Genomic DNA, 8,724 nt, shown 5'->3' with positions numbered 1-8,724 from the left:
ACAAAAACGAGGTGAATGTCAATTCACTCGTACTGTACGGGCTTATTTTAGCCGAAATTGCTAAACATAGTACGGTATGTGGTTGCATAGCGTCCGCTTTTGTTTTGAAGGCTAAACGTCCAAACCGGAACTCTTATTATTTGGTCATTGAACGGTGCTTTCGCGGTCTCTCTCTTTCAAGATTCAAGATATTGTCACTCCGTTTTGTACAATTATGCACGTGTGAAATTATTATGCAGGGGGGCTCCATTACAAGACATAGGTAGGTACAAAGTCACAACAATTATTATGATTATTTTCAGTCTCTTTCGCTATGAACGGTGCTGGGCGGAAACAGGCAACAGCAGCTGGAAACAGGGAGGGAGGGTGTCATGGAAGCGCCCACGGTCTCATCAGGAAACTCGTGAATACATTGTTGAGATCACTAAACTAACTATAGTGACCAAGTGAGTATCTCACAAGGTGATGTAATAGAGACGAGCATAGCACAGTAGGATCTGTCTGTGAGTGATGGTTATTCTCCTGTTCCACTCACTGTGACGTGGAACCCTGGATCTGTCTGTGAGTGATGGTTATTCTCCTGTTCCACTCACTGTGACGTGGAACCCTGGATCTGAGCTTCAGATGAAACCGCTCAATCAACTACATCTCTCGTCTCACATACTATTTACGTAACAACAGCATGGCCTGGCATGAGAGAAAGTTATGACGTTACTTATGACTGTTTTGTGTAGTCTTTCTGATTTATAACTTGTAGTGCAAAAGTTTTATGACAAATGGTGACTTTCCTGACATGACATGACTTGCAAAGTTATCTTTTAAATTGACAAACGTGTACCTCGTGGCACAATTCTAAATGATTGTCTCACTATTCACCACATTCATATTTTTTATCTGATCTGATTGTTATTCTATGGCTCAATCTCTGCTCAGCAGCTGTTCTTGTTTACATGTTCATGCTCAATCCCGCTTTGGTGTTTTGTTTCAGCCATGCTGGGCCTGATGTATGTTTACTGGACTCACCTCAACATGTTCCAGACTCTGAAGTACCTGGCCACCATCGGCAGTCTAACTTTCCTCGCCGGGAACCGTATGCTGGCCCAGAAAGCAGTCAAGAGGTACGCCTCCTGATGGCGCATGGCCACACAGGCCAACACATGGTTTCTAGAGAGCCCTTGATACCAGGAAGAAAGGCTGGTGGCCACTTCCAGATGGAGAAGGCCCCTGGTCCCCCTGAGGCCTCTCTGTAGTTCTTAAAGGGCCTATTCTGCACCGCTAGCTCCTCAGTAGGTTCCCCAGAGGCCGACGGCAACGCCAGGCTCTCTGCTAGTGGAGTGTAGCCTTCATCTGTAGAGGGCGCAGGCCTACTGGGACCAGCAGAGAAGTGCTTCCCAGGCAATGTTACCCAGGTTATGATCTGAGTGGGCAATTTCTTCAAGCCATCAACAATATGCAGAGCCCTCAAAAGGCTAGAGTGACAATTGTGCGCCCTGTATCGCTGGCTGAAGATGTCAGCCTGTAATTGCTCACCTTTACCCCAGATTAACCAATGACTCCTGTCATTTTTGCCATAGCCCATTTAACCATATTTTTTAGTAGATTGCAATTAATGATGGTCAGAAATGTCATTTTCATGTCCCAGCTAGTTTCCATTCTTCTTGTAGTTGGTGCCTCTTTTTAACCCCTCTCTCAACACCCTGCTGTAAATGTCTCTTTACTCCTCTTTCAGGATTGCCGCAGAGCAAAGTAGTAGGTTGGCAAAGTATAGGAGCCTACGATAAAGGCCTCATTTGTAACAAATGGTCGGGCTTCAAGGCTGAAGTAAGGGCATCCTCATGGACTGCATCCCAGTGCATCTCCATATGGCCGGCAGCGTGCATGGCTGTGTGGTGCTCACTCATTCTAGTGCCGAGTGTTCACGTGTATTTGACCTTTGACCTCCCCTGGTTTGCCTCTCACTCATCCCACCATGACCATTACCATCACGGCCGTGCCAGCACATTATTAATCCCTCCATTGTAGGCTTAGTGCCCATGGTTTTGGTTGTACCATACTGTTTAATTATGTTTTGTGTTCATGAGCCAAGATGTGCATTGTCCAGTGCTTAGACATTCACCTAGCCTGGTATCCTCCAGACCCATATGAATCGCAGTTGTCACACTCTTCATCTGGGCCTGGACCTACGCCCATCCACTGCGTTTATTCAGGACACATACTGTCTGGGACACCTGATTGGCTGGTCGACGTAGGCAGTGGGACCTTATTACATGTAAATAATTAATCTAACATTACGGATAATAATGCGATAACGCATTGCCGAGTGCTGCTAGCTAGGCTAGCTAGCTGTTAGCATGTTAGTTATGTGGCAGTAAAACGCCACTGAATGACCAGTTTAATATAACTGTCAACCAGTTCGAGTGACGCTCTTACCATAAAGCCCACCAGCTTTGATATATGTTGGCTATTTGTTGATATTTATAACAATATTGTGGCTCTAAAGTAAAAATGTTATCAATGCGGGCAGACTGTCATGGCGGCTGTTTCCGGTCTTCCAGCTCTGGACCAGAAAAGAGTTTAACAAAGTGAGAACAGACACACAACACTGCTGTCATTAGGCTGCAGTGGAATAATCGTTGCAACAAAGTATTCGCTTCAGGTCTTATCCATTTAAGTTCTTTGGCGCAGAATTGTCGAAGTAGTTCGATGATTGACACAGATACCAATCAGTTTGGGCTGAAAAATACGTGGCGGATAGCAAAGCGTCCAGACCCTAATGAAGGATTCATTTGGGCTGGTTACCAGGCTAACATTCACCATGAGAATCTCTGTGTTCTTGGCAAGTGACGTCTTTGTTGTGGAAGGCTGTACACAGTAATGCATGAGTCAGCCCTTGTCATCAGATGTTAAGTATGTGTGATGGTGATAGAAAATAAAATGTCTTATTCTCTCCTGTTGAAGTAACTCAAAGTATATTCTCTCTCTCTCTTACAGAATTGCAAGCAAATGAGGACAAGAAAATTAAAGAAGACACGGAGGAAGGTCTTACATTTTTTTCTTTTTTGTTTCCAAGGAGTCATTGAGGATCACATCAGACTGTTGAACATGGTATTTCATGAATCCAATTGACAATTTAAAAATGCAGTTTGTCCTTTTTTGCCACTCAAAAGAAAACGCTCACTGACAGATACTCCTACTGAGGGCTGTAAAGCGAACGATTGTTGCACTTCATTTTCCTGTGATGTTTGTTTTCTGACTGTCCGACATGCTAATGTTTTATCAGTGAGCTAGGATCATTATTTGTGCTTTTTCTTGATGGAATTTGAGTTGATTTGTGTTTTTTGTACATTCCTCTTTCCTGTTGCTCAACACCCGCTCTCATCCTGTAATGACGTTTAGCCATGCGTGTTTGCACCGAGGCTAAACCATCAACAGTAGCACTGACACATTCATCATTACTAACCATGCCCGTGTGTTTGCCTGTTCAGTGCATCACATATGGAGGATGAGAGGTGTTCTCCTCTCTGTTAAGAAGAGTTGATTTCCCCAAGAAAAAAAGTTTAAATAAGTTATCGGCAATTCTTCCAAAGGAGATCTTTTTGTAATGAAATGAGGAAATAAAGAAATTAAGATGATTTGAGTTTCTTCACGTTTTCTTTAGTAAGATGAGGAAACCACTGAGCAAATTTTGAAGAGACAGTCAAGCACTTAAGTATTCCTTTTCAATCAATAGACAGTGGAAAGCGGAAGTTTGGGAGATGCAGGAGTTCTAGTAGAATCTGATCCTAGACCAGCAGGAGTGCATCAGGTCTCGAGGTGCATCTTTACCCTTACACCAAGAGTGGGCCACACCCCCCCCCCCCCTACTGTGTTAGAATGAAAATATTTACTTACATAAAACAATTCACTTAAAAGCAGTATCACTAACCTACATTTTGCCGATGTGCACCTCTGCATAGGTCACTGATGAAGCATTGTATTATGTTATAAATATGGACCCAAGGCAGACTGACTTCAAAATGTAATAGATAAATAGTACTACAGACTTATTTTAATCATTCACTTTTTTTCCCCTTTGACGTTGTGGGCTGCAATGAGATGGTCCACAGGCCGGTTCTTGCCCTGCGGCTGTATTTTGCCCATGTCTGCCTTACCACTGGGCTTAAGCATTGTTATTCAATATTTCACTAGTGAGATTATCAAGTGGCTAGCATTTTTGTGAAAAGAAAACCGCACAATCATAAATTCATCTGCTTAATTGACTCCAGGGTCAAGAGCTCAACCGTAGTTTTTCTTCACAGCTTTAATTGGAAAATATAATTTTAGTCCGCAAAGAAGAGATCAGAGGGAGACGGGGAGTATTTAGAAAACAAACTAGTGGTTTTGAAAAGTCGAGTGGTTGTTGGGCGCACCGGCTGTATTCAGCTTCTCTCGTCCGGCATTCTCAACTCAATCTGTAAATAACAAAGATTGGGATGAATGATACTAACATTATGCAGAGTTATGCTTAAAAACTTGTCAGCTTTCTGAATGTCTCTAAGCTCTAGAGTGCATTTATTAGAGGTTTTCTGGCATGTCTGGCATTTCCAAAGTAAATGACAAGGATGGATTCTATACGTCATGATTATTGGAATTTGGAACTATTTTGGAATTTGACTTATGTTACATTTGTGTGTGTTTGCTTAATGGCTTGATTTTTTTAAATGATGCATCATATAGGCAATCGTATGTGGCAATATGAAATGGTTTGATTCTTACTTGTTGTGGTAGGGCTCATTGTAGTCGTTGATGAGTTTTGTTCAACAGTGATTTGCACCGGCATATCTACGGCTCCTTTACGACACAAATACCAACCACTGCTCTCTATCTTCAGTTCACTCATAGTCACATTGAAGACAGAGGCACTCGCATTGATTGTCACATTAGTTCCATTTAAATATCCAGACTGCCCCACACAGACACCGTCCAGTCCACACCACGCCATTTCTCCAGAGGAATCAGTATGGCGGCAACTGGCAGTCACGCTCCCTCCTTCAAATCCTAGTATCTCCTGTTCGTCCACATAGAGCAGTGGTTCCCAAACTTTTTAAAGTCATGTACCCCCTGGAGCATTCAACCTCCTGTCGTGTACCCCCTAGACCTCCACAGACGGGCAACTCTCATATGATGTTAAATATGAAGACATGACAGTGTTTTTAACAATTTTGCTGTTTATTCAGCCTCATAAAAAGTCATCTTAACAAATGACATGTACATTTCCTCAAGCACAATATGAATGACTTCTCTGGAAAAGTTATACATAAAATATGAAAAAAAATCCTCATAACAGACATGCATAATACCTAAAGCACAAACTTCTCTGGAAAAGTCTCAAATAAAATCTGAAAAAAAGGGTCCTCTCATAACAACTGATATGCATAATACCTCAAGCACAGCATGAATGACTTCTACGGAAAAGTTATAAAATAATATGGAAAAAGGTTTTCTCTTCATTCAGCCTTGTAAAAAGCCCTCTCATAACACAGGGATGCAAACAAATTCGCCTTTTTTTTTTTAAAGGTGACAGACACACACTGACACACACACACACACACACACACACACACACACACACACACACACACACACACACACTAGGGCAGGAACAAACAACTCAAATCTTAAGAGCCCTATTTTGGGATTTAAAAAAGGTGACTGTCACCTAAATGTGACTACTTTGCATCCCTGATAACACGTGACATGCACATCAGCTAAGTACAAATGACTTCTCTGGAAAAAATACAGAAAATTAAAATGAATAGACTTTTCACCACAGACTAATGTGAGGGGTGTGCTTGACTTGATGCACATAACTCTGCAATTTTGGGTTGAATGGAAGACAGTTTCAGTCTCAAATCATTTTCCACGCACAGTTTGTGCCTGAACTTAGTTTTCATGCCAGTGAGGGCTGAAAAGCCACTCTCACACATATTGTTGCAAAGGGCATTATGGTCTTAACAGCACGATGTGCCAGGGCAGGACACTCTGTGCACAGTGCAATCCAAAAGTCTGGCAGTGGCTTGTGGTTAAACTCCACTTGTACAGCCCTGTTTGTATTGGTTTAATACAAGTGAAGCCCATAGTAATGTAGTTCTCGTCATCTCGTCTTTTTAGCGTTAACTTCCCTGTCTCCTCTGGACTTTCCTGGGACATCTTGGGCTTCGGGCTCGGATTCACCATCACTTTGACCAGCGCAAGCGCCCGTGTTGACACTACTAGCTGCGAGGCTAGCACCGCTAACGCTACTGTTTGCTCTGCTAAACATCGCTCCACTTGAGGCCCTGGATTCCTCCGCCTCTCATTGGCTAATACTCGTTACATTCGTTGGTAGATTTGATTGATTGATTGATTTATTTTGGTGAAAAAGTCAACACAGATACAGGGAACAGACAGTTCACCGAGGATTGAGAGCCAATCAGAGGCAGAGTAGGGCGGGTCTAATCAGAATGCCGGTGTGTGTGTGTGTATAGTGTGTGGCGGGTCATATGTCTGGGTTTAACTTTGCCAGAGGGGGGGGGGGTCAGATTTATTTTGGCGTACCCCCTGTAGTACCTCCACGTACCCCTAGGGGTACGCGTACCCCAGTTTGGGAACCACTGACATAGAGAATGGGCTTATCTTACAAACAAAGGCATAGAGGAAGAACATGAGTATAAAGTATAAATAAAAGCAAAACTGAAAAACATCTTACATTTCTACAGACCGGTGCAAAAGGGAAAGTCCATTACGCTCCTACAAATGCACCCACTGTACATGCAAGGCAAACGAGGTGATCTTACCTGCCGAGACATCCAGGTTGAATTTGTTTCTAACATGTGGCAATATAATCCTCTCCACAGCACACCAGAAATAACCAGTGTTCTGTGGCACCAGGTCATTAATGGTCACAGTGAAGATTCTTTGGTCGGTGTTATCAGATATAGAAAATCTTCCTGAAGGACTTTGTAGGTTAGTTTTGACCACAGGACTGCAGCCGTTGAAGAAAAACCCTTGACACAAGTACTTCACATTGTTTATGTAGCCTACTGTGCATTATAGAGACAAGGAATGGAGATGGAGCCTCCTGCCTTCACTGACACTCTCCTCACTGTAATGCTGTGAATTCCTGCAACAACAACAACAAGAGGTAGATTAGTTTACAATAAGGTGCCTTCATATGGCTGCCTCACATAGCTCTCTGTCACAACTATACCATAACCATAAACATGTCAACTGTAACGTCATTGAAACATAATGATGAGGAAAGAACAGTTTATCTTATAATATTAGAGGTTGGCTGTCACTTTAAAGTGATAATCTCCAAGATGTCAGTGTTGTTCTCTTGGGTGACACCTATGGTGATTAGTGGTAATTGCAGGTGAGATCCAAACTGTTGCATTACCGGTATATAATGTGTTCAGCCATAGTAGCCATAGCCCGTAATGCTAGCAGAGACCTGAAAAATGCAGCTTGTTATCCTACTTCACACAAGAGTTGTCTGGAACCTACAGTAACCTACAGAGTGAGTCTATTGTGTTAGCTCCGCCCACCCTGTGAACCTACAGTAACCTACAGAGTGAGTATATTGTGTTAGCTCCGCCCACCCTGTGAACCTACCGTAACCTACAGAGTGAGTCTATTGTGTTAGCTCCGCCCACCCTGTGAACCTACAGTAACCTACAGAGTGAGTCTATTGTGTTAGCTCTGCCCACCCTGTGAACCTACAGAGTGAGTATATTGTGTTAGCTCCGCCCACCCTGTGAACCTACAGTAACCTACAGAGTGAGTCTATTGTGTTAGCTCCGCCCACCCTGTGAACCTACCGTAACCTACAGAGTGAGTCTATTGTGTTAGCTCCGCCCACCCTGTGAACCTACAGAGTGAGTCTATTGTGTTAGCTCCGCCCACCCTGTGAACCTACAGTAACCTACAGAGTGAGTCTATTGTGTTAGCTCCGCCCACCCTGTGAACCTACAGTAACCTACAGAGTGAGTCTATTGTGTTAGCTCCGCCCACCCTGTGAACCTACAGTAACCAGCAGAGTGAGTCTATTGTGTTAGCTCCGCCCACCCTGTGAACCTACAGTAACCCGCAGAGTGAGTCTATTGTGTTAGCTCCGCCCACCCTGTGAACCTACAGTAACCCGCAGAGTGAGTCTATTGTGTTAGCTCCGCCCACCCTGTGAACCTACAGTAACCTACAGAGTGAGTCTATTGTGTTAGCTCCGCCCACCCTGTGAACCTACAGTAACCTACAGAGTGAGTCTATTAGTCTATGAGTCTATTTAGTGAGACTAAACACGGCAATGTGCGACTGGATCCTGGATTTCCTGACAGACCGCCGCCAGGTGGTGAGGGTGGGCAACCTCACCTCCTCCCCACTGACCATTAGCATAGGAGCGCCCCAGGGGTGCGTCTCCAGCCCCTTCTGGTACGACCTCTACACCCACGACTGCGTGGCGACTCAAACTTCAAACACAATTGTGAAGTTTGCAGACGACACAGCGGTCGTGGGGCTGATCTCGGGGGGCGACGAGACGGCCTACAGAGAGGAGGTGGGGGTACTGGAACAATGGTGCCAGGACAACCACCTCTCTCTGAACGTCTCCAAGACCAAGGAGATCATTGTAGACTACAGGAGAGGGGGGGGCACACACCCCCCAATCACCATCAACGGCACAGTGGTGGAAAGGGTGGACAGCTTCAAGTA

At 44.1% G+C, this 8,724-nt stretch overlaps 1 long non-coding RNA gene across 1 annotated transcript; it reads left to right on the top strand.

The window, feature by feature from the left end:
• The first annotated feature begins 350 nt into the window (after positions 1-350).
• LOC310770836 lies at positions 351-3,606 on the top strand. The gene is made up of 3 exons (XR_014552357.1): positions 351-446; positions 989-1,118; positions 2,992-3,606. It is a non-coding gene; the product is annotated as an uncharacterized lncRNA (long non-coding RNA).
• Positions 3,607-8,724: the final 5,118 nt, after the last annotated feature.

The sequence above is a fragment of the Poromitra crassiceps genome, assembly GCF_964638095.1.
Source record: "Poromitra crassiceps genome assembly, contig: HAP1_SCAFFOLD_244, whole genome shotgun sequence".
Classification (NCBI taxonomy): domain Eukaryota; kingdom Metazoa; phylum Chordata; class Actinopteri; order Beryciformes; family Melamphaidae; genus Poromitra; species Poromitra crassiceps.
Note: the sequence above shows the minus strand (reverse complement) of the source record. Positions and strands in the feature narration are given on the sequence as shown.